The 27,035-nt window shown below is 48.5% G+C and overlaps 1 pseudogene; it reads right to left on the reverse strand.

Annotated features, from left to right (window-relative positions):
* Positions 1-17,103: 17,103 nt before the first annotated feature.
* LOC141977959 (ceramide synthase 4-like) overlaps positions 17,104-27,035 on the reverse strand; it is a 62,091-nt pseudogene continuing 52,159 nt past the window's right edge.

Below are 27,035 nucleotides of genomic sequence, written 5' to 3' on the forward strand. Positions count from 1 at the left end.
TCACACCTATATCTGTGCTATTGAAGTCCTCAAATCGTAGTTTAAAGACCTCAAGAAGCAGAGAATCCTCCAGCAAGTGACCTGTGCCCCATGCTACAGAGGAAGGCGAAAAACCTCCAGGTCCTCTTCCAATCTGCCCTGGAGGAAAATTCCTTCCCGACCCCAAATATGGCGATCAGCTAAACCCTGAGCATATGGGCAAGATTCATCAGCCAGATACTACAGAAAATTCTTTCCTGGGTAACTCAGATCCCACCCCATCTAATATCCCATCACAGGCCATTGGGCCTATTTACCATGAATATTTAATTACCAAAACCATGTTATCCCATCATACCATCTCCTCCATAAACTTATCGAGTTTAATCTTAAAGCCAGATAGATCTTTTGCCCCCACTGCTTCCCTTGGAAGGCTATTCCAAAACTTCACTCCTCTGATGGTTAGAAACCTTCATCTAATTTCTAGTCTAAATTTCCTGGTGGCCAGTTTATATCCATTTGTTCTTGTGTCCACATTGGTACTGAGCTTAAATAATTCCTCTCCCTCTCCAGTATTTATCCCTCTGATATATTTATAGAGAGCAATCATATCTCCCCTCAACCTTCTTTTAGTAAGGCTAAACAAGCCAAGCTCCTTGAGTCTCCTTTCATAAGACAAGTTTTCCATTCCTCAGATCATCCTAGTAGCCCTTCCTTCTCTGTACCTGTTCCAGTTTGAATTCATCCTTCTTAAACATGGGAGACCAGAACTGCACACAGTATTCCAGGTGAGGTCTCAGCAGTGCCTTGTATAACGGTACTAAACCTCCTTCTCCCTACTGGAAATACCTCCCCTGATGCATCCCAAGACCGCATTAGCTTTTTTCATGGCCATATCACATTGGCGGCTCATAGTCATCCTATGATCAACCAATACTCCAAGGTCCTTTTCCTCCTCCGTTACTTCTAATTGATGCGTCCCTAGCTTATAACTGGTTTCAGAGTAACAGCCGTGTTAGTCTGTATTCGCAAAAAGAAAAGGAGGACTTGTGGCACCTTAGAGACTAACCAATTTATTTGAGCATGAGCTTTCGTGAGCTACAGCTCACTTCATCGGATGCATACTGTGGAAATTGCAGAAGACATTATATACACAGACACCATGAAACAATACCTCCTCCCACCCCACTCTCCTGCTGGTAATAGCTTATCTAAAGTGATCATCAAGTTGGGCCATCTCCAGCACAAATCCAGGTTTTCTCACCCTCCGCCCCCCCACAGACAAACTCACTCTCTTGCTGGTAATAGCCCATCAAAAGTGACCACTGTCTTCACAATGTGTATGATAATCAAGGTGGGCCATTTCCTGCAGAAATCCAGGTTCTCTCACCCCCTCACCCCCCTCCAAAAACCACACACACAAACTCACTCTCCTGCTGGTAATAGCCTATCCAAAGTGACCACTCTCCTTACAACCTGCATGAAAATCAAAGTGGGCCATTTCCAGCACAAATCCAGGTTTTCTCACTCCCCCACCCCCATACACACACAAACTCACTCTCCTGCTGGTAATAGCTCATCCGAAGTGACCACTCCCCCTACAATGTGCATGATAATCAAGGTGGGCCATTTCCAGCACAAATCTAGGTTTTCTCACACACACCCCAAATACACACACACAAACTCACTCTCCTGCTGGCAATAGCTCATCCAAACTGACCACTCTCCCCACACTGTGCATGACAATCAAGGTGGGCCACTTCCAGCATAAATCCAAGTTTAACCAGAACGTCTGGGGGGGGGGAGGAAAAAACAAGGGGAAATAGGCCACCTTGCATAATGACTTAGCCGCTCCCAGTCTCTATTTAAGCCTAAATTAATGGTATCCAATTTGCAAATGAATTCCAATTCAGCAGTCTCTCGCCGGACTCTGGATCTGAAGTTCCCTTGTTGTAAGATAGCGACCTTCATGTCTCTGATTGCGTGACCAGAGAGATTGAAGTGTTCTCCGACCGGTCCATGAATGTCATAATTCTTGACATCTGACCCGTGTCCATTCATTCCTTTACGTAGAGACTGTCCAGCTTGACCAATGCACATGGCAGAGGGGCATCGCCGGCACACGACGGCACACATCACACCGGCGGATGTGCAGGTGAATGAGCCTCCGACAGCGCGGCCGATGCCATCAGGCCCCGTGATGGCGTCCCCTGAACAGACACGTGGGCACAGTTGGCAACAGGCTCTGCCGCAAGGACAGGCTCCTGGGCCAGTGGTTCTGTTGTGTGGTATGTGGTTGTTGGTGAGTATTCGCTTCAGGTTGGGGGGCTGTCTGCAGGCAAGGACCGGCCTGTCTCCCAAGACCCGTGAGAGTGTTGGGTCATCCCTCAGGATAGGCCGCAGATCCCTAACAATGCGCTGGAGGGGTTCCAGCTGGGGGCCGAAGGCGACGGCCAGCGGCGCTCCGCTATTTTCTCCGTTAGGCCCGTCCTGCAGCAGGCGACCTCCGGGAACTCCTCCGGCTCCATCAATCTGTCCCTTCACTTCCGCAGGAGGGCATTGCAGTTGTAAGAACGCTTGACAGAGATCCCGCAGGTGCCCGTCTCCGTCTGAGGGATTGGAGCAAACGCGGCCGCATCGCAGAGCTTGGCTGCAGACGACGGACCGCGCGGTGCGGCCAGGGCGAAAGCCGGAGGCATGTAGGTAGGAATAGCGGTCAGTAGGTTTCCGGTATAGGGTGGTGTTTATGTGACCATTGTTTATTAGCACTGTAGTGTCCAGGAAGTGGATCTCTTGTGTGGACTGGACCAGGCTGAGGTTGATAGTGGGATGGAAATTGTTGAAATCATGGTGGAATTCCTCAAGGGCTTCTTTTCCATGGGTCCAGATGATGAAGATGTCATCAATATAGCGCAAGTAGAGTAGGGGCGTTAGGGGACGAGAGCTGAGGAAGCGTTGTTCTAAATCAGCCATAAAAATGTTGGCATACTGTGGGGCCATGCGGGTACCCATAGCAGTGCCGCTGATCTGAAGGTATACATTGTCCCCAAATGTAAAATAGTTATGGGTAAGGACAAAGTCACAAAGTTCAGCTACCAGGTTAGCCGTGACATTTTCGGGGATAGTGTTCTTGACGGCTTGTAGTCCATCTTTGTGTGGAATGTTGGTGTAGAGGGCTTCTACATCCATTGTGGCCTGGATGGTGTTATCAGGAAGATCACCGATGGATTGTAGTTTCCTCAGGAAGTCAGTGGTGTCTCGAAGGTAGCTGGGAGTGCTGGTAGCGTAGGGCCTGAGGAGGGAGTCTACATAGCCAGACAATCCTGCTGTCAGGGTGCCAATGCCATTTTTATTACCAGCAGGAGAGTGAGTTTGTGTGTGTATGGAGGTGGGGGAGTGAGAAAACCTGGATTTGTGCTGGAAATGGCCCACTTTGATTTTCATGCAGGTTGTAAGGAGAGTGGTCACTTTGGATAGGCTATTACCAGCAGGAGAGTGAGTTTGTGTGTGTGGTTTTTGGAGGGGGGTGAGGGGGTGAGAGAACCTGGATTTCTGCAGGAAATGGCCCACCTTGATTATCATACACATTGTGAAGACAGTGGTCACTTTTGATGGGCTATTACCAGCAAGAGAGTGAGTTTGTCTGTGGGGGGGCGGAGGGTGAGAAAACCTGGATTTGTGCTGGAGATGGCCCAACTTGATGATCACTTTAGATAAGCTATTACAAGCAGGAGAGTGGGGTGGGAGGAGGTATTGTTTCATGGTGTCTGTGTATATAATGTCTTCTGCAATTTCCACAGTATGCATCCGATGAAGTGAGCTGTAGCTCACGAAAGCTCATGCTCAAATAAATTGGTTAGTCTCTAAGGTGCCACAAGTCCTCCTTTTCTTTTAGCTTATAACTAAAATTCTTGTTATTAATCCCTAAATGCATGACCTTACACGTCTCACTATCAAATTTCATCCTATTACTATTACTCCAGTTTACAAGGTCATCCAGATCCTCCTGTAGGATATCCCTGTCCTTCTCTAAATTGGCAATACCTCCCAGCTTTGTAACATCCACAAACTTTATTAGCACACTCCCACTTTTTGTGCCGAGGTCAGTAATAAAAAGATTAAATAAGATTAGTCCCAAAACTGATCTCTGAGGAACTCCACTGGTAACCTCCCTCCAGCCTGACAGTTCAACTTTCAGTAGGACCCGTTGTAGTCTCTCCTTTAACCAATTCCTTATCCACCTTTCAATTTTTCTATTGATCCCCATCTTTCCCCAAGGAAAGTGTGGGCCCGTTACTGAATGAGGGAGGCAACCTAGTGACAGAGGATGTGGAAAAAGCTAATGTACTCAATGCTTTTTTTGCCTCTGTCTTCACGAACAAGGTCAGCTCCCAGACTGCTGCGCTGGGCAACACAGCATGGGGAGGAGGTGACCAGCCCTCTGTGGAGAAAGAAGTAGTTAGGGACTATTTAGAAAAGCTGGACGTGCACAAGTCCATGGGGCCGGATGCATTGCATTCGAGAGTGCTAAAGGAGTTGACGGCTGTGATTGCAGAGCCATTGGCCATTATCTTTGAAAACTCATGGTGATCGGGGGAAGTCCCGGACGACTGGAAAAAGGCTAATGTAGTGCCAATCTTTAAAAAAGGGAAGAAGGAGGATCCTGGGAACTACAGGCCAGTCAGCCTCACCTCAGCCTCACCTCAGTCAGGAACAGTCAGCATGGATTCACCAAGGGAAGGTCATGCCTGACTAATCTAATTGCCTTCTGTGATGAGATTACTGGTTCTGTGGATGAAGGGAAAGCAGTGGATGTATTGTTTTTTGACTTTAGCAAAGCTTTTGACACAGTCTCCCACAGTATTCTTGTCAGCAAGTTAAAGTATGGGCTGGATGAATGCACTATAAGGTGGGTAGAAAGTTGGCTAGATTGTCGGGCTCAACGGATAGTGATCAATGGCTCCATGTCTAGATGGCAGCCGGTATCAAGTGGAGTGCCCCAAGGGTCGGTCCTGGGGCCGGTTTTGTTCAATATCTTCATAAATTATCTGGAGGATGGTGTGGATTGCACTCTCAGCAAATTTGCGGATGATACTAAACTAGGAGGAGTGGTAAATATGGTGGCAGGTAAGGATAGGATACAGAGGGACCTAGACAAATTGGAGGATTGGGCCAAAAGAAATCTGATGAGATTCAACAAGGATAAGTGCAGGGTCCTGCACTTAGGATGGAAGAATCCAATGCACCGCTACAGACTAGGGACCGAATGGCTCGGCAGCAGTTCTGCGGAAAAGGACCTAGGGGTGACAGTGGACGAGAAGCTGGATATGAGTCAACAGTGTGCCCTTGTTGCCGAGAAGGCCAATGGCATTTTGGGCTGTATAAGTAGGGGCATAGCCAGCAGATCGAGGGACGTGATCGTTCCCCTCTATTCGACATTGGTGAGGCCTCATCTGGAGTACTGTGTCCAGTTTTGGGCCCCACACTACAAGAAGGATGTGGAAAAATTGGAGAGAGTCCAGTGAAGGGCAACAAAAATGATTAGGGGTCTGGAACACATGACTTATGAGGAGAGGCTGAGGGAACTGGGATTGTTTAGTCTGCAGAAGAGAAGGATGAGGGGGGATTTGATAGCTGTTTTCAACTACCTGATAGGTGGTTCCAAAGAGGATGGTTCTAGACTATTCTCAGTGGTAGAAGATGATAGAACAAGGAGTAATGGTCTCAAGTTGCAGTGGGGGAGGTTTAGGTTGGATATTAGGAAAAACTTTTTCACTAGGAAGGTGGTGAAACACTGGAATGCGTTACCTAGGGAGGTGGTAGAATCTCCTTCCTTAGAAGTTTTTAAGGTCAGGCTTGACAAAGCCCTGGCTGGGGTGATTTGATTGGGGATTGGTCCTGCTTTGAGCAGGGGGTTGGACTAGATGACCTCCTGATGTCCCTTCCAACCCTGATATTCTATGATTCTATGACTCAATGATCCAATTTAACTAATAATCCCCATGTGGCACGGTATCAAATGCCTTACTGAAATCTAGGTAAATTAGATCCACTGCGTTTCTTTTGTCTAAAAAATCTGTTACTTTCTCAAAGCTGTGGATGTACTCCAGAGACTTGATTTGAACCTGCACTTTATTCCATCACTGCTACAAGCCTGAACCAAGAACTTTGCCATTACTGTATGTAATTGATCTCATTTAACCAATTTTAGCTCTCATCTATATTTCTTTCTTTTTATGAATAAATCTTTAGATTTTAGATTCTAAAGGATTGGCAACAGCAATCCCTTGGGACAGGGAGAAGCTTTTTCTTTTACTGGGGTATTGGTTTTCATAACCATTCATCCCCATAAGGAGTGTCGCTGGTGGTGATACTGGAAAACTGGAGCATCTGAGGGAATTGCTTGTATGACTTCTGGTTAGCCAGTGGGGTGAGACCGAAGTCCTCTCTGTTTGGCTGGTTTGGTGTGCGTTAATAGTAAAGGAAACCCAGCCTTGGGCAGTAACTGACCTGCTCTAAGCAATCTGTCCTGAATTGATACTCTTAGTTGTGTCCCGCCAGAGGCAGCTTCGTTACAGGGGCATCCTGGGTCCTGTCCCAATGCCCTGTGATGCATTGCTTTGCATCCCAGCAATCCCTGTGCTTCCATCTGCATTTGGCGCCACCTTTCAACTGTTTGCGTACTGTGTGCCCTGCCCTGCCCCTTTCAGGCTGCAGGAATGGATCCTGAGCTGTTGACCAGTATGCTGCCCTCACTGAGAGTTATTCCTTCAACTACAGAGGCAAGAGGAGTGCGACGTTGATCTCGCCATGCATAGTAGCTATGACACGAGATTGCTTGTGGCATTCATGGAGGTGCTGACCACAGTGGAACGCCGCTTTTGGGCTCAGGAAACAAGCACTGAGCGGTGGGGTCACAGCGCGATGCACGTCTGGGGTGACGAGCAGTGGCTGCAGAACTTTCGCATGAGGAAAGACACGTTCATGGGACTGTGTGAGGAGCCCGCCCCAGCCCTGCGGCGCAAGGACACGAGAATGAGAGCTGCCCTGTTGCCGGAGAAGCACATGGCGATTGCACTGTGGAAGCTGGCTACTCCAGACTGCTACTGATCGGTCGCTAACCAGTTCGGAGTGGGAAAGTCGACCATTGGAATCGTGTTAATGGAAGTCTGCTGGGCCATTAATCGCATCCTGCTCCAAAAGACCGTGACTCTGGGCAATGTGCGTGACCTTGTGGATGGCTTTGCACAAATGGGCTTCCCTAACTGCGGAGAGGCGATCGATGGCAAGCACATTCCAATTCTGGCACCAGACCACCTAGCCACAGAGCACATTAATCGCAAGGGGTATTTCTCAATGGTTCTCCAGGCGCTTGTGGATCACCGTGGGCATTTCACAGACATTAATGCAGGCTGGTTCGGGAAGGTGCATGACGCACACATCTTTTGGAACACTGTCCTGTTCAAGAAGCTGCAAGCAGGACTTTCTTCTCTGAGCAGAAGATCACCACAGGGGAAGTCAAAATGCCCATTGTGATCCTGGGAGACCCCCACCTACCCCTTAATGCAGTGGCTCATGAAGCCATACACGGGGCAACTTGACAGCAGCAAGGAGCAGTTCAACCGCAGACTGAGCAAGTGCAGAATGACTGTGGAGTGTGCATTTGGCCTTTTAAAAGCCCACTGGTGATGCCTGTATGGGAAGCTGGACATGGCCAATGACAATATTCCTATGCTTATAGCTGCATGCTGTACTCTCCATAGTATTTGTGAAGGGAAGGGTGAAAGCTTCACTCAGGGCTGGATCGCAGAGGCTCAGCACCTGGAGGCTGAGTTTGAACAGCCAGAGACCAGGGCTATTAGAGGAGCACAGCACAGGGCCATAAGGATCAGGGATGCTTTGAGGCAGCAATTTGAAGCTGAAAGCCAGTAATATTTGTTTCTATGCTCGGGATTGCAGTGCTTGTAATACTAAGAGGTGATTGGTGCACATGATGCAATAAGGGGGTTTAACATAATTGTATGTTGCTTTGCAGTGCTCTGTGTGCTTTCAATTAGTAGAATAAAGATCGCTTTCAATCAAACACAATTCTTTTATTGAAAGACAACAACCAGAGGAGAGAGTCAAATAAAAAAATCATCACCAGGGAGGGGAATAGGAGAAGGGAAGGTCTCAAGAGGAGAAGGAGTCCCAGGAAAGCTACAGATTTGTGTATGTCCAGGGATCATACCCAAGCTTCTCCTCTGGAGTATGATGCAGCAGATGCTGTACTTCAACAGGGTCAAACTGCAGAGGGTTGGGTGCTGAGTGCAGTGGGTAGTGGGAGTCCACAGGGCTGGACTGTGAGGAGGGAGGAGTGGAATGCTGCGGGTAGAGAGTGGAGCCAGGAGGTTGATAAGAGTGTGTAGGTGGTGTGTGTGTGGGGCGCATGGGAAAGAGTTTTGCGACAGCGGCTGCAGCGGAGGGCAGGCGCGGAGCTGCTCGGTTTGAAGAGCTAGTATCGCCTGGAGCGTGTCCGCTTGGAGCTCCATAACTGTTAAGAGCCGCTCCATGGCTACTTTCTGGTGTGCCGCATTCTCCTTTCGGTCCCTCTTCTTGCTGTCCTGCCACTCCTTCAATTCTTTTTTCTCGGTGGCGGAGTGCATCATAACCTCGCACATAAAGTGCTCCTTAGTTCTTCTTGGATGCTTTCTAATATTGCACAGCCATTCTGCCATCGATAACAAAGAGGGAGGCTGTGCTCCCAAGGTCATCTCTGTGAAGTTTAAATGCAACTTCTTACAGACGCAGTATTGTTTGCAACACAGACAACAGTGTTTCAGTGCTTTAAAACACAGCCAGTACTCTCACACCTGTCACTAACTGGCTGACCCCAGGCAAGCACACATGAGCCACAAGACCCCCAAAATGGTGAGTAGCTGCAGGGGCAGGGGTAAATCACTCTTCCCGGACCCTTCTGTATACTGGGCACATGGCTCTTGGGTACTTGGGGAGAGCCAGCACTGTCGGGGGTGGGGCTGGTAATCATTCCTGTCCCCACACTCTCCATAGGAGGTGATCGTTAGGGAAGATATCTTGCTGCTGAGAGTGAGCAGGGAATCAAGGGAGGGTCTTCTCCAAGCCTGTGGCTTCCGCCCTGGTGCCTATGCGGCTAGCCTGTGTGCAGCAACGGTCCTCCCACCCATCATGGCAAAGTGGCGAGGGAAAGTTACCATTAATGGGGTGAGAAACAAAGCAGCTCTGCCTAGGGACCTGCAGCAGCGGATTGTCCAGTATCTCCAGGAGAGTTTCCTGGAGATCTCTGAGGGAGATCCCATGAAGTGAGGGAGTGTATCAACAGCCTGTTCTGCCATTCAGGCTAGGCAAGCGGTGGGAGACAAGCCTGCTTCCTGCAGCCCTCCTGCCCCCAGCACCTCGCTTCAGCAATTCCCCAAATCAGATCCACTTACCAGGGGCCTCCTCTCCTGTTCACACTTCGCCAAGCTCCAACTACAGTGACTGGCTAGCCTCCTCCAGGGTAGAAAAGAGCTCCTGGCTGCCTGCATCTCTGACCTCTGAGTCATCCTCTGCCTCTGGTTCCCCCTCCCCTTCTTCATCCGAGATTGCCTCCTCTTGGCTTGGTCCACTCTCGACTGGCATGCAAGCCAATGAAGTATCCACAGGGCACTTCGCAGTGGAGGTGGCGTCGTCACTGAGTATTGCGTCCAGCTCTTTGTAGAACTGGCAGCTCGTGGGCACAGCACAGGAGTGGCGGTTTGCCTCCCGTGCCTTGTGGTAGGCATTCTGCAGCTCCTTCACTTTGACCCTGCACTGCAGTGTGTCCCGGTCATGGCCCCTTTCTGTCATGCATCTAGAAATCTGTCCGTAGATATCATAATTCCGACGGCTGGAGCACAGCTGGGACTGCATTGCCTCCTCTCCCCAAATACCGATGAAGTCCAGCAGCTTGGCATTGCTCCAAGCAGGGGATAGCCTGGTGTGTGTGGAGCAGACATGGCCACCTGGAAGGATGTGCTGAGACCACTGCATGCATCACTGAGCAAACAGGAAGGGGACTTTCAAATTTGCAAAGGAATGTCCAGGGTGGGTCTGACGGTTGGTCACCTGAGGGCAGGGCAGTAGAGTTCCAACCGATGGCCAGAGAGGTGAGAACAGGCATTGTGGGACACCTCCCGGAGGCCTGTAATCACCACAGTGTCTACACTGTAGCCCTGGCGCAGAAAGCTCTACGCCTCTTGTTGGGGAGGTTTTTTTAGAGCACTGCATCTGTGCAGTTTCCGCGCACTAAGTGGGTTGGCAGTGTGACGCCTTGGGAGTTACAGCACTCAAAGCTGCTTTACTGTGCACAAACTTGCCAGTGTAGATGGGGCCTGAGCAACAACCCATCTTTCACAGAAATTCTGCCCTTACCCTCTTCACTTGGGGCTTTCTCTAAAGGAACATTTTCCTGAGCAACAACAGACTCTTTCTGGGTTTCACTTAAATCCAGAATCACCTCTGGGACAACTGATAAATTTTCAAGTAGCATAAACAGAAGCACTTTCTGTCTGCTCCACAGACAAAGAACTGGAGAGCAGCATGCTGCTGCTATTCAAAACAGAGAAACAATTGGAGTCATCCTTTCCTTTGTCCCAGCACCCTTGGCTGATTTCAGACACATACCTGAAAACTGGGACAGCTTCCTTAACAGACAAATTGCCACTCCCAACAGATAAATTCCACATTATACTGAGCTTCTCTAAGGAAATCACGTCTCCATTTTTCAGGTTTACTTTCACAAACTTTACTTGCCAACAATCCATCACCCATAAAAATTTTACCCCTTTATTCCTGTTAGGACTTGACCATCAACTTTAATCTGCTCTAGAAAAATATTTTCCTGATTAATGAGTTCTCTCTGTGCTTTATATAATTCCAGATTTACTTCTGAGATACTAGACAGACATTCAGAAACTTCATTTACAGACAAACGGTTATTTTCCACCTTCCCCAGGTTAGAGACACCCTCTCCCTAGTCATAGCAAAACTGGTTAAACACGGACAACTGCTTAGAGTCAAACAACATTCCAACATTGTAATAAACTGGACTTTCAGGATAACACAGTTTCTGCTGTTCTTCCATTGTTTTTTTTGATTTGGAGCTTAAGTCTGGCAACCCTCTCCTCAGTGGCCAGCCGTTCCATGTGCCTTGCATGGGCTTCTTTCTCTCTTTCAGCAGCTTCTTTCTTTATTTCAGCCATTTCCTGTTCATGTTCAAATACAGGCATTCCCTCAGAGCTTGCAGTTTCATTACTTCCGCTGATGCCTTCTGGCTCGTGGTCACTGATCTTTAACCTTTTAAACTCCCAATATTAAATTTCAAATTTTGAATAGCATGGGGTTCTGATCCAAAGCTTAATTGACCTGTTTCTGTAGATCCTAGCTAGACTATGCCCCTGTAACCATGCCTCAGTGGGTCACAAATGAGAATGTCAAACTCAGGACAAAATGCTGAGAAATAGGGCAAACACAACCCAAAACTGGTGGTTATCCTTCCATAAGATATACCAAACCAGCAACAAAAGTAAACTTCTGTTTCACCACACTGGCTAACAAGAAGTCATAAAAGCAGTTTCCTTGGGCATTCCACTCAATTTGAATAGTCCAAGATGTGCTGGCTGACTACCTTGTGTATCCCAGGACCAAACATTTGAAATCCAGGTATAGAGTCAATAATTATAACTTCAAATACAAAAATGATACATGCATACAGATAGCATAATCATAACCAGCAAATCATAACCTTTTCATAGACATCTTATGTCATAAATATAAAGGGAAGGGTAAACCCCTTTAAGATCCCTCCTGGCCAGAGGAAAAATCCTCTCACCTGTAAAGGGTTAAGAAGCTAAAGGTAACCTCGCTGGCACCTGACCAAAATGACCAATGAGGAGACAAGATACTTTCAAAAGCTTGGAGGAGGGAGAGAAACAAAGGGTCTGTGTCTGTCTGTATGCTGCTTTTGCCGGGGATAGACCAGGAATGGAGTCTTAGAACTTTAGTAAGTAATCTAGCTAGGTATGTGTTAGATTACGATTTCTTTAAATGGCTGAGAAAAGAACTGTGCTGAATAGAATGACTATTCCTGTCTGTGTGTCTTTTTAGTAACTTAAGGTTTTGCCTAGAGGGATTCTCTATGTTTTGAATCTAATTACCCTGTAAGGTATCTACCATCCTGATTTTACAGAGGTGATTTCTTTACTTCTATTAAAAGTATTCTTGTAAGAAAACTGAATGCTTTTTCATTGTTCTCAGATCCAAGGGTTTGGGTCTGTGGTCACCTAGGCAAATTGGTGAGGATTTTTACCAAACCTTCCCCAGGAAGTGGGGTGCAAGGGTTGGGAGGATTTTGGGGGGAAAGACTTGTCCAAACTACGTTTCCCAGTAAACCCAGTTAGAGTTTGGTGGTGGCAGTGGAGATCCAGGGACAAAGGATAAAATTAATTTGTACCTTGGGGAAGTTTTAACCTAAGCTGGTGAAAGTAAGCTTAGGAGGTTTTCATGCAGGTCCCCACATCTGTACCCTAGAGTTCAGAGTGGGGGAGGAACCTTGACATCTTACATGTCACATATTGTACAAGATTTGTTGCAAATATGTAATAGTGGTTGTAACAATGATCGATATAGTCATATTTTAATCAGATAACGTCACTCACATACAAAGCTTTTCCCCATAAATGAGGCTAGTTTGGTCCTTCATAATCCTTACAATTTTTGACCACTCAGTGCATGGCACTTTCTAAAGCCAGGCCTTAATTACATTTGTTATTAAGTAATGATAAATAGGAGTAGTGTTTAATTTCTTTGGCATCCAAAAATCAAAGATTTCTGGACATGGTAACAAACTTTAAATGATAGTAAAATTATAAAACAAAACTATATATTGTATATATACCAGAGCAGTATTAGAATCCTTGAGATTTCAATATCTGCACAGAGGATAAAATGCACAACTTCCAGTAACAACAAGAGAAAAGTCATGACTAAAGCTTTTCTCACTGCGCTAAAGAGGATTTTTTTTTGCCTTCATCTAAGAGCTGGTGTGGGGTGGCAGTTGGGGGGGAGGAGAGCCCCCAAGGATCCATGGAGCAAGGCAGGGGCCAAGCCCAGCAGGGTGGGGAGAGCAGACAGGATCCCCCCTGGGGCAGCACGGAGCTGCTACTTACCTCTCTCTGATGGAGCCTGGTCCTTGGGAGCCAGTTCTCTCTCTCTCTCTCTCTCTCCCCAGGCAGCAGCAGCTGCTCTTCCCACCCTCCTAGTGGAGAGGCTGATTGCAGTTACTCCTGTAATCGGACTTTTACTGTCTGGTCAGCACCAGAATTTCCGGTCAAAAACCAGACACCTGGCAACAGGGGCACTGGAACAGGGGGCAACAGGGAGCACGACCCCATCACTTTAAAAAGTACCATTTTTTCCTGCCTTACAGGTGAGTAGCAGTGTTGGAAGGGGGTGGAGAGAAGTGAGCGGTGGGCAGGGCCTTGGGGGAAGAGGAGGAGCAGGGGCATGGAGAGGCGGAGCGAGGGTGGGGCCTCAGGGAAAGAGGTGGAGTAGGGGCGGGGCCACAGTGTGGGCTCCTGGAGTGCCATTATAATCTAGGTACTCCACTGTGGAGCTCTCTGGGACTGCTTTCTTTACCTCTGCATGGGCAGCATCAGCCAGGTTTGCACTGGGCAGTGCTCACTGGTTCCTCTGATCCGCCCTCAGAGCAGTGGGTGCTTTCTGGGTCATTCTGCGCAGTGTCCCCTCCTGGCATCTTTTTGCTGGACCTGCTACCTCCCATCACTACATTTTGGATTTGTTGCCCAGGATTTAGCCAGTGTGGTTCCTGTGCAACCACACTTTCAGGGGCCCTCCTTGCTGACTCAGGTTAAAGAGACCCACCCACTGTGAACAACACGGACTCCACACATCGTCCTTTATAAAACAAAGTTTATGACGACATGCAAATTATTCACAAATGCAGAATATCTTATTAAATAATTTGCATTACAAAATCAGAAGGTTGCACATTTTTTAAACTCTCATGTTTTTTAGGGGCGGATTCATGATTTTGGAATGTGAGGGGTTGGCCAAAGCAAGACATTGCAATGATTTGGTTGGACTCAGTGCAGTGGTGTTACACAAGAAGTTGATCCTAAGTTGAATCACACAAGTCGGTGTGTAACTGTCCCTTTGCAGAGCCGTAACTATGGCAGGGGGCGGGGGGAAGCCTCCCAGGGTGCAGAGCTGCTGCGGGCACATAAATGGGGCGGCACACAGGATCAGGCCCAGCAGCATCAGCCCCTGCAGGATCGGGCCCAGCAGCGTCCAGCTGGAGCCCAGGATCGAAGGACCAGTGACCCTGGCCACAGCAGGATCCCTGGCACTAGGACCCTGGCAGGCCAGCAGGGGGGCAGGGTGCTGAGTGCAGCTTGGCTCCTTCTGAGCAGCCTCAGTAACAGCTACTGAAGCTGCTGCCCTTGCTGGGGATTAAAAAGGTTAAGGGGGGTGGGTGGGCAGGGTCTGAGCAGGGGGTGGAAACTGACTGCGGGGGAGGGAGGTGAAGCAGCTGGAGGCAGGGGCAGGAGAGGGGCCCAGGAGCAAAATTGTGGTGGGGGGGAAGGTAGGAGCCGGGGTTCAGCCCAGGGAGGAGGGTGCAGGGGGCAAAGCCCCAGCACAGGGAGGGGTACAGGAGGTAACAGTTACCCCATTGGGAGGAGCCACCTGCCCTGTTTGCAAAAATAGGCCGGGGGGGGGAAGCAGAGGGACTTCCATGCTGAGCAGGAATTGTTCAGACAAGAACATTGCAGGCGCCCTGGGCTGCTCCTGATTTACAGCCGGGTCAAGGCACAGCAGAAACAAAGAAAGAAAAAGCTGCACAAATGAAACAGGCCTTTTTAGTCAGCACTGGTGAGGGTAAAACGCGCTCTGCTACTTCCTTCAGCTCTGTGTTCCTGGGACTGGGAGCAGACCCTACTTGTTGCTGCCCCAGCCTGATTCAGCCCTTATTACAGAGAACAGAATACGGAGCCTCCCTCTGATCCGCTGGGATAACGCTCCATTACCTGGCCAGCAAGGTGCACTCACACGTCAGGGAGCAGCCTGGCCCAGGATGCTGAACATACCTTGGCTTTTCTTTCTAAAAGGCCTCGCTCTCATTTTGGGTAGGGACAATTTTCAGTTGTGTCCAGACAGCTAAAAATCCAGGCCATTGACTGTAGCCTGGTTAAAAGCCCAATGGGGAAATCTGCATTGGGTGCAGAGCTGGGACTGGCTGCGGGTGAGCAATGCACTGGCAAAGAAGCATGTCCACTGAGACCTGTGCTTGTAGTGTTTTGAGCTGTGACCCAGCCAGTTTGTTCCCGACACCCTTCTCCTCGAGACCATGGCCATCACCTCGGTGATATGTCCATCTAGCCATTGTAACTGTGGCATTGGCATTGTCACACACTGAAGCACAGCATACTCCAATTTCACATCCATCACAGCCAGATACTTTCTTCTGTCTCCACACTTAGGTGTGAGGGGCCTCGCCTGGCCAGAAATAATGTACCCCCAGAGAGCAGATACAGCCACTCACTGCTCCCCTGTAGGTGTAACCCTTCCAGTGGCTCCTCCCTTGCCCCAGGGAACCCCTGTCAGGGACAGAGAATGCAGCCAGCCCCGGCCCCAACCCCTCCCTACTTTGGACACACAGCGGGAGAGGCAGTGATCTGATCATTAAAACATTTTTAAAAAATAAATCCCCCAATTAAACCTCTGCTAATCTGACGTGGAGGTGACAGTGCCACCTTCTGCTTTTGCTGAACAGATGGGAACGAGCTTAGACACCCGAACCTTGCAAAAGTTATTTATAGAGAACTGCAATGCAATGCGAACTGCAACCTTCCCTCCCAAACCCAATCACTTGTCACTTGCAGACACATAGGCTCACACATCCTGGTACTGTCGGTGGCCGGTGATGTGTTCGATGTAGATGTCCCTGGACCATCGGATGGTGTCCGAGACCATGAGGCGCTGCATGAGCCATGCGTAGTGTTGCCTGATCCCAGAGGTCCGCAGCACACGCTCATTGCAGGGGTCCCAAGCGCCCAGGGCTCCGACGATCAGGGCATCCATCTGCACCTCGTAGCCCTTCGCTCTCAGGGTGTTGGCCAGGGGGGCGTATTTTTCCAGCTTCCAAGCTCGGGCTTTGCGGAAGGCTGGGGTCCTGTTCTTGAAGGAGACCGTGATGTCGACGAGGATGATCTTTCTCTGGGCCTCATCGGTGACTACCACGTCGGGTCGCAGCTGGCTGTCAGTACCAACTACCCAGGACCTAACCCACATGCTGAGCTCCCCTCCCCAGTCTTCTAACAATCTTCTCTGTTGGCCGAGCACAGCAGAGATCGCCACCCAGACCATGGGAAGGACTGAGGTCCGTCCCATCAACAACCAACTGATAGTGTTGGACACACCCACATTTCTCCAGCAGATAATCATTGTGCGTGTGGAGGAAATCTCCCTGACTTTCACTGATGCTCAATTTGGTGGGGGATAAGTATCTGCCCCAACAGGCACATATAATCTAAAAAGAAAAGGAGTACTTGTGGCACCTTAGAGACTAACCAATTTATTTGAGCATGAGCTTTCGTGAGCTACAGCTCACTTCATCGGATGCATATAATCTAAAAAGATTGGAATTTATCTGCTAGCCTTAATCACTAATAGCCACATGCCCGGATCTTTGCTAAAGTGCTGGACAGAGCTAACAGACTCCTGTCAAATGCTGGTAGGCAGGTGAGGTTATAAATTACAATTGCTAAACATTTATCAGGTGCTTAGAGTATTGTTCAAGATAGTTAACAACACCTACAGGATTGCTAAAGCCAAGCCAGTTTGATCCCTCTCTTTATTCAGGCTACAACCAGTGCAAAGCTTCTATTGGAGAAAAGAGCAGAAGCATTCTTTACATATTAAGTGATAACACACAATTCTGTTATCAGAAGCACGAATTCAGCTATTAAATTAAAATTGCTTCCCTCGTCTACACAACGAGTAAGACAATTACTAAGGACGCTAGGCTGTGTTCAGTATAGATGGATCAGCCAGCAGGCCTGGCCCAGGCTATCTATCTTTGGCATAGCCATTGCTGAGATGGGCTCTGCTGTTTAGCTGCTGGACCCCGCTATTCTGGATGCAATTGTTGTTTGTGATGTTGCTGAAATGCATGGTCCCATTTTTCTCTTTCTCCCTCATTTGTTCTCTCTCTTCTTCAGCCATGTCACTTTCTTCTGTGTCGCTTCTCAAGTCCCTTTCCATCTGCAGGAGAGAGAGATTTTAAATCAGAGACAGTACATACAGTGAAGGCTGCAGAAGAAGCATTAGTGTCTGAGCCATTGGATGGGTTCCTGCAGGGGGCGGGGAGCAGAGGGATAGGAGGGGGAGTGTGGGCAGGTACTGAGACTCAGGCTGCAGGGAGGCAGCCAGCTCCAGGCTGGGAAGGAGGGTTCTGGGAGTTCCTACCTGCTCCTGGGCCTATTCCCTGCTCCCTGGCCTGATCCAAGGCCCTGTGGCAGCTGCTCCAGTTCTTCTGGGTCTCCCTCTCACCTTCACCCTCCCCCGGGTGTGTGAGTTTACATGGGAATGCAGCCAACTCAATATTTCCATTGTGGGGATGCTAGCCTCCTGCTCCCCTGATTCTGCTGCCCCTGGATTCCAGCTGCCATTTCTGTCTGTGGGCTTTAGCAAATCCTTTCCTGTGTGTCCTCCTGGGCTGCCCTTAGGAGCATCTCTCCTTGAAACAGGCTCTGATTGTCCCTCTGTCTCGCTCGAGGGGCGACCCAGGGACAATCCCGGTCGATGCCAGGAATGGTTGTACGGTCATGAAGCAGCCTGAGGTCAAAGGAGCACATTAAGACTTTGTCTACACTACGCAGCTTTTAGTGTCTGCGCAGTGTAGCTGCTGTCTGTTGGCAGGAGAAAGCTCTCCTGCCGAAAAAGGGCTGTTTACACTTGTGCTTTTTGTTGGTAAAACTTTTGTTGTTCGGGGGGCGGGGGTATTTTTTAACACTCCTGAATGACAAAAGTTTTGCCAACAAAGTTCCAGTGTAGACAAAGTCTAAGTTCCTGGGTGGGGGAGGATTTACCTTCCAAACACTCACAACTGTGCTACGCTCCCCAAGGGGGCTGAAGGCATGTTGACTTGTGCTGACCTGTGGTTTGGCTGGGCTGCCCTGCTGTGAGTGGCCTCAGGGACCATCCTAGCTAGAATCCCTGCTCTGAACAGTTTGTTAACTCCATGCTGCAACGGGAGTGGTTGGGTGGAGGGTGACATGGATGGTATGGGGGCAGGGAGGAGCCAGACAGCACTCAGCGGAGGCTGATTTAAATCACCGTTAGCATTCACCAGTTTCACTAGTTGAACACAAATTATGTAGGTTTCAGAGTAGCAGCCGTGTTAGTCTGTATCCACAAAAAGAAAAGGAGGACTTGTGGCACCTTAGAGACTAACAAATTTATTTGAGTATAAGCTTTCGTGAGCTGTAGCTCAGATGAAGTGAGCTGTAGCTCACGAAAGCTTATGCTCAAATAAATTTGTTAGTCTCTAAGGTGCCACAAGTCCTCCTTTTCTTTTTTCTTTTTACGAATACAGACTAACACGGCTGTTACTCTGAAACAAATTATGTAGACGCTTCTCAGCAGTTTCACACCTCCTAAAGAAATGCCTTGGCTCCAACCCCTTGCCGAGCAGCCCAAGACAGGAGATGAATGAGAGACACATGACAAAAGTCTATTAAACAATGACTGGTCTGGAGAAGGTAGATCAGGAATTTCTGTTCTCCCTGCTCACAGCACAAGGCAGCAAGGCAGGCAACGAAATGGAAAGGTGGGAACTTAAACACTGAACCCAGAGCATATTTCTCCACCTAGCTGTGAAACTCATGGCTCAGCATATCACTCACAGCAGAAACTGAGCAAGAGTCAGAAGAGGGCCAGATGTTTATATGGATAATAACAACACCACCCAGCTCTTACCAAGCACTTTTCAACTGTCAGTCTCAAAGCAAGTCAATGTCATTATCCCCATTATACAGATAGGGAAACTGAGTCACAGAGCAGGGAAGTGACTTGCAGCAGGCCAATTGCAAAGCCAGGAATAGTCCAGTCCAGTGCTCTATTCTCTAGGTGTCACTGCCTTGGGAACATTCTCAAGCTATCAGAATCAATGATAAACATTTTGGAAGAGATATTAAACCTCATGCTTCAGGGCTTAAGCCAACCTCTGTTGTGCAGGGACCTGTACTGTAAATTATACAAAGTAACAAAATTCCAGCTCAGCCTGTTACATAAAATTGTTCAGAAAGAGGTACGACTGACTGAAAAGGAGACTGATACTGAAATAGTCCAAACAAATAGGTCTGCAGTACCATCTGTGACAAAGCTCTGTCCTTGCCTCCGTGGGTCACACGTTTCCTGGCGGATTTTGCTAGCCTCAGAGGCTCACTGTGACCCTCCACATAGCCCTTCTCTCTCCAGAGGCAAGGGTCACAGCCTCCTGAGCCATTTTCATCATAAGCCAGCAAGGGAGGTGAGGAGAAGTTATCCTTCCTTGCACAGTCTCTGTTGTCTCCCAGTCTCAGTGATTAATGAGGGGGCAAAGGGGGGGAGGGGGGGCTGGGCCCACCCTCTACTCTGGGCTCCAGCCCAGGGACCCTAATAGTATCAGCTATGGTAGCTGACCTTTTAGAAACATGACATGTACAATTCCCTGGGCTACTTCCCCACAGCAGCCCCCACTTCCTCAAGCTCCACTTCACCCTTACCTCAGGGCCTCCTTCCTTGTGTCTGATATGGAGTGTACTGCTCAGTCTCTCCAACAGCACAACTTCCTCCCACAGCTCCTGACATGTCCACCCACCTGACTAACTGGGAGGCTTTTAACTAGTTTCAGCCAGCCCCTGATTGGCTTCAGGTATCCCAATCAACCTAGCATTCTCCCTGCCTTCTGGAAAGTTCTTAATTGGCCCCAGGTGTCTTAATTGACCTGGAGCAGCTGCCATTTCACTTATCCTGGTACCAGGGATTTGTTTAGCCTGGAGCTAATATATCTATCTCCCACTACTTTTCTATAGCCATCTGGCCTTGCCCCATCACACATCCAAGGACTGAGGTAAGACTGTGACTGGTATACAAAGGAGAATAATGCCAGAAAGTGATGAACAAAAATCCATATGTCAGAGATTAGGCCTAATTGGTAGACAAAATAATGAGGGGATGGGCTGTTCCGGCCCAAGAGACTTCAGGGGAAGGATCAAAATGTCTGTGAGACACCAGATGGATTGAAAGGAGCGAGTTCACCATTATGGCTGCCACCTCATCATCTCCTGGGGCCCCGGAATCCACGGGGAACTGTTCTATCTTCAGCGCCCTGATCCTGAGCGACGTGCTCACCTCTTGTCACCTCCTATGGCTTCCACTAGCTCCTGAACAGCGGGGACGGGATATGTGGGTTCCTGCTCCCATCGCCTCCCCTGTGTGTCATTCCCCCACCCCACCTTTCTTCTCCTCTTCCCTCTCATGCTCTCTCCTTTCGGTTTCTGTCTAATAAAAGCCTGATGTAGCCAGCCAAGACTTTCTCTTTTGCAGCACTGCTGTCAGACCATGCTCAGTGAGGCAGCTAAAAGCACTGCTGTAGACAGCCCAATGCTTCTACAAGTTTGCCACGTCTCACCATGGGCTGGGCCTGTATTTCTCCAGCACGGAGCTTGCAAGTAAGAGTCAGCTCTAGAGACAGAAGCTGCATTCTCTGTCTTTGCTGGTCCTTTCTCTCCCCCTTGGTGTGTGTTTGTCTTAAAGAAAACAGGATCGGACTTTAACAGCAGCAGCAGCTCCAGTCTGGCTCGGATTGCCTTTGCTCTTCTCCCAGAAGGAGCTATTCCCATCTTTAATAACATCTAAAAGACAGAGTCTTCCTCAACAGCTACGGAAAGGGAGCGAGGGCTGCTGTTAAAATGAAGACTTCAGATTTTACATTTCAAAGGCTTTACTGTTCTTCCTTCTTCTCTGTATCTTCAATAAATGGTTTAAAAGATGTGTAGTGGCTGTTGCTGCCATGGAACTCACTGTTGGAGCCAGGATGCTGGATGAGATGGGCCATGGACCTAATCCATTCTGGTAATTCCTATGTTTCTACCCATCCACCTGTACCCAGGACTAGCATCTAAGTTGGGCCCCTGTTGGCACATCTGCTGGGGACCATGCTTACAGTCTGCAACCCAGTCAATATGGCCCAGGTTCTGAATCACATTTCACTGTCCCAGATGGACACAAGTTCATACCTGACAGGTTTTACTATGTGCCCCTCCGAGGCCTTTTAAACCACGTTGTGGTGACTTTCAGCACTCAGGAAAGCGAGGGACTGATGGGCTGTCTAGTGCCAAAACCTGATTGGGGCAGGCCCTGTGCCAACTCCAGCAGACTCTGGCATTGCAGCTTAGTCATGGACTGCCACATCCAGTGTACATTCCACCGGTCACTACTGACAAGTCAGCATTTGTCAACAGGTAGCACAAAGTTCCCAGCATAGTAGCATTCAAGGCTAGAGATGCTGATGCAACGTGGGTGGAGGACAGGTCATGGAATACATGTCTGCACCCACACCTCAATGAACAACAGTTACATGACACGTAAAGAACCATCTTTTCTTCCTCGAGTGGTTGCAGATGTGTATTCCACTCAGGTGACTCACGAACAGGTCTAGTATGTGGTGGACCTTGGACTCTACTTAAATAATGACTGCAGAACAGACTTCCCAAAGTTTGCATATGACCTAGATGCTGTGGTAATAGTGTAAGGTTTAGCAAAAGTACACACAGAAGACCATGCAGCAGTCCAGAAAATGTCCACTATTGAAACATCACTGATAAATGCTTTTGTTGTCACTTGTGTTCTTGTTGAACGGGCCTGTAATGTCCATGGGGACATAGTGTAAGCTACTCCATAAGCTCTGGTAATGCAGGAAGTTATCCCCCTAGAGATCGTCTGTGCAGACACTGGATGACCTTTTGGCCAATCTTCATATGAGACAAGAAGTGGAGGGGATGAACAAAACAGGTTAGTCCTTTCTAAACAGAACACCAGGCACCGCCTCATATCTAATGTATGGAGTTGCTGCTCATTCATATTTGAGTGTGGCTTAGGGAAGAATAGAGGCAACTAAATAACCTGGTTCAGGTGAAACTGTAAAACAACCTTGGACAAAAGCTTTGGATGTGTCCTTAAGGACACTTTGTCTTTGAAGAACTGGGTATGTAAAGGCTCTGCCATTCAGGCTTGTAATTCACTGGCTCTTCTTGTAGATGTTGTAGCCAAAAGAAAGGCTGTCTTCTGGGAGAGGAGAGAAAACGAGCAGGTTGCTATCAACTCAAATGGAGGACCCACGAGGGTGGCGAGTACTGTATTAAGGTCCCACAGTGGGACCATTTCCTTTACAGGAGGAAACAGGTGGACAATACCCTTCAGAAATCTCATTGCCATGGAGTTTGAGAAACAGACTTTCCTTGGATGGGAGGATGGAATGCCGAGATTGCCACCAAGTGAACCCTCAACGAGCTCAGAGGTACACTTACAGACTTCAAATGAAGCAGGTAGTCCAAAATGTCCTGAATGGGAGCTGATATGGGCTGGATTCCCTTCAATGTTGACCAAATGGAAAAACACTTCTGCTTTGCCAAGTAAGTAGATGGTTTTCTACTATTAAGCAAGATCCCCTGAACTGCTTCTGAGCACTGACCTTCATCCTCATCTCGCCATGTACCATCCATGCTGTGAAGTGTGGACTGCCAAACGCCAGATGAACAACCTGGCTGTGGTGCTGACTTAGCAGGTCAGCAACAAACAGAAAAGATCTGGGAGGTCGAGTTGACAGACTGAGAAAGTTGGAAAACCAACACTATCTCGGCCAGGGCAGCTTAATAAGTATCAATTTGGTATGGTGTAACTTGAGTTTGACGATAACCTGAGGGAAGAGAGGGATGGGGGAAAGGCGTAGCTCCACTCCAGTGTTCCCCCTAATTCTTTATGTCCATGTGCAAAATTAATTTTATTATGTGCATAAATATGGAGGTGAAGTGTGGCAGGGGTGGGGCCGAGGAGTTCAGAGTTTGGGAGGGGGCTGAGGGCTACGGCAGAGGGTTGGGGTGCAGGGGGGGGCGCTGGCTGGGGGTGAAGGCTCTGGGGTGAGGCTGGGGATGAGGGGCTCAGGGTGCGGGAGGGGGCTCAGGGCTAGGGTAGATGGTTGGGATGCGAGGGTGTGAGGGCTCTGGGGTGCAGACTACCTCAGGGCTGCAGTGGGGATAGCAGACTCCGCCCAGCCCTCTCTAGCCACAGCAGCTCGGGGCCAGGGAGAGGCGCCTCTCCCAGGCCTCCTGTCCCAGGCCGCGGCAGCTTCGGCTGGGCCACGCCGGGGCAGGGGCGTCTCCCCCTGCTGCGCGGCTGCGCAGCTTAGAGGGAATTTAGGTCCACTTCCCTGTTCAGATGGAAGGCCCTGGGTTAGGGACTATGGACTGGATCCCGCTTAAGAACAAAATTCATGGCATTTCTTGTTGTACTTTGTGGGAAACAGGTCGACTGATGAGATGCCCCGTTCCCTGAAGATGGACCTCACCACACTGCTCTGTGGAGACCATTCATGGTTGTCCAAGAAAGTCCTTCTGAGACAACTGGTTTTGAGAGCCTGGTAATTGAGCTGCTGCTGGCATGTTTTCCTGGATGCAAATGCCTGTCCTGTAGTAGGTAACTTCTGGGTACTCTTCTGGCTCTGTCAATCTGTTTCTTCACTTCAGCAGGTGGGTATTGTAGTTGTAAGAACGCTTGATAGAGATCTTGTAGGTGTTTGTCTCTGTCTGAGGGGTTGGAGCAAATGTGGTTGTATCGTAGAGCTTGGCTGTAGAGGATGGATCGTGTGGTGTGGTCTGGGTGAAAGCTGGAGGCATGTAGGTAGGAATAGCAGTCAGTAGGTTTCCGGTATAGGGTGGTGTTTATGTGACCATCGCTTATTAGCACCGTAGTGTCCAGGAAGCGGATCTCTTGTGTGGATTGGTCCAGGCTGAGGTTGATGGTGGGATGGAAATCGTTGAAATCATGGTGGAATTCCTCAAGGGCTTCTTTTCCATGGGTCCAGATGATGAAGATGTCATCAGTGTAGCGCAAGTAGAGTAGGGGCATTAGGGGAAGAGAGTTGAGGAAGCATTGTTCTAAGTCAGCCATAAAAATGTTGGCATAGTGTGGGGCTATGCGGGTACCCATAGCAGTGCCGCTGATTTGAAGGTATACATTGTCCCCAAATGTGAAATAGTTATGGGTGAGGACAAAGTCACAAAGTTCAGCCACCAGGTTTGCCGTGACATTATTGGGGATACTGTTCCTGATGGCTTGTAGTCCATCTTTGTGTGGAATGTTGGTGTAGAGGGCTTCTACATCCATAGTGGCTAGGATGGTGTTTTCAGGAAGATCACCGATGGATTGTAGTTTCCTCAGGAAGTCAGTGGTGTCTTGAAGATAGCTGGGAGTGCTGGTAGCGTAGGGCCTGAGGAGGGAGTCTACATAGCCAGACAATCCTGCTGTCAGGGCGCCAATGCCTGAGATGATGGGGCGCCCAGGATTTCCAGGTTTATGGATCTTGGGTAGCAGATAGAATACGCCTGATCGGGGTTCCAGGGGTGTGTCTGTGCAGATTTGTTCTTGTGCTTTTTCAAGGAGTTTCTTGAGCAAATGCTGTAGTTTCTTTTGGTAACCCTCAGTGGGATCATAGGGTAATGGCTTGTAGAAAGTGGTGCTGGAGAGCTGCCGAGCAGCCTCTTGTTCATATTCCGACCTATTCATGATGATGACAGCACCCCCTTTGTCAGCCTTTTTGATTATGATGTCAGAGTTGTTTCTGAGGCTGTGAATGGCATTGTGTTCTGCACGGCTGAAGTTATGGGGCAAATGATGCTGCTTTTCCACAATTTCAGCCCGTGCACGTCGGCGGAAGCACTCTATGTAGAAGTCCAGTCTGTTGTTTCGACCTTCAGGAGGAGTCCACCTAGAATCCTTCTTTTTGTAGTGTTGGTAGGAAAGTCTCTGTGGGTTAGTATGTTGTTCAGAGGTGTGTTGGAAATATTCCTTGAGTCGGAGATGTCGAAAATAGGATTCTAGGTCACCACAGAACTGTATCATGTTCGTGGGGGTGGAGGGGCAGAAGGAGAGGCTCCGAGATAGGACAGATTCTTCTGCTGGGCTAAGAGTATAGTTGGATAGATTAGCAATATTGCTGGGTGGGTTAAGGGAACCTCTGTTGTGGCCCTTTGTGGCATGTAGTAGTTTAGATAGTTTAGTGTCCTATTTCTTTTGTAGAGAAGCAAAGTGTGTGTTGTAAATGGCTTGTTTAGTTTTTGTAAAGTCCAGCCACGAGGAAGTTTTTTGAGTTTGATTCAATTTAAATTTTGCTTTGTTCAAAATCAACCTGTCAGTCTCAGAGGTCCAGTGTGAACTGAACACGACTGAGGACTCATTCCTCAGATCTGCCTCTGTCATAAATATAAAGGGACATGTAAACCCCTTTAAAATCCCTCCTGGCCAGAGGAAAAATCCTTTCACCTGTAAAGGGTTAAGAAGCTAAAGGTAACCTCGCTGGCACCTGACCAAAATGACCAATGAGGAGATAAGATACTTTCAAAAGCTGGGAGGAGGGAGAAAAACAAAGGGTCTGTGTCTGTCTGTGTGCTGCTTTTGCTGGGGACAGAACAGGAATGGAGTCTTAGAACTTTTAGTAAGTAATCTAGCTAGGTATGTGTTAGATTATGATTTCTTTAAATGGCTGAGAAAAGAACTGTGCTGAATGGAATGACTATTCCTGTCTGTCTTTTGTGTAACTTAAGGTTTTGCCTAGAGGGATTCTCTATGTTTTGAATCTAATTACCCTGTAAGGTATCTACCATCCTGATTTTACAGAGGTGATTCCTTTACTTCTATTAAAAGTCTTCTTGTAAGAAAACTGAATGCTTTTTCATTGTTCTCAGATCCAACGGTTTGGGTCTGTGGTCACCTATGCAAATTGGTGAGGATTTTTACCAAACCTTCCCCAGGAAGTGGGGTGCAAGGGTTGGGAGGATTTTGGGGGGAAAGACGTGTCCAAACTACGTTTCCCAGTAAACCCAGTTAAAGTTTGGTGGTGGCAGTGGAAATTCCAAGGGCAAAGGGTAAAATTAATTTGTACCTTGGGGAAGTTTTAACCTAAGCTGGTAAAAGTAAGCTTAGGTGGTTTTCATGCAGGTCCCCGCATCTGTACCCTAGAGTTCAGAGTGGGGAAGGAACCTTGACAGCCTCTCACTAGCCAATTGTCTAAGTATGGGAAGACACGAACGCCCCCCAATCTGCAGTAGGCCGCTACCACTGTCGTGCACTGGGTAAAGAGGCATGGGGCTGACGACAAGCCAAAGGGGAAAATCGTGCACTGAAAGTGTTCTCTGGCAATGATGAATCTCAGGAACTTCCTGTGGCTTGGGAAGATCATTGCATGAAAATATGCATCCTGGAGATTGAGAGCAGCAAACCAGTTGTTGTGATTCAACGTGGGAAGAACAGTAGCCAGGGGTAGCCATGCGGAATCTCATACACTTGATGTCCTTGTTGAGATCACAGCACTCAAGGATAGATCTCATCCATCCCTTGGACTTGAAGATCAGGAAGTACCCAGACTAGAATTTCTTTTGGCAATGACAATGAGGGACCTTTTCCACAGCTCCCAGAACACAGAGGCCCTGGACCTACTGAAGAAACAGTGACTCGTGAGAGGAGCCCTGAATAGAGACAGAATGGGGGTTGGGAGGGGAAAATGGAGATAAATTGAATACCGTAACTCGATCCTACAGTGCTTATGGCTTCCCAAGTGCTGTAGAAGTGAGACAGCCTGTCCCCAAACTGAGGAGATAGGATTGAGACATTCACCACTGGTATGCTGCTCTCGATACAGAAGGCTGCCTGCCCGAAGCTGGAGGAGAACAGACTGATTGGGT

Source organism: Natator depressus, chromosome 25, assembly GCF_965152275.1.
Source record: "Natator depressus isolate rNatDep1 chromosome 25, rNatDep2.hap1, whole genome shotgun sequence".
NCBI lineage: Eukaryota > Metazoa > Chordata > Testudines > Cheloniidae > Natator > Natator depressus.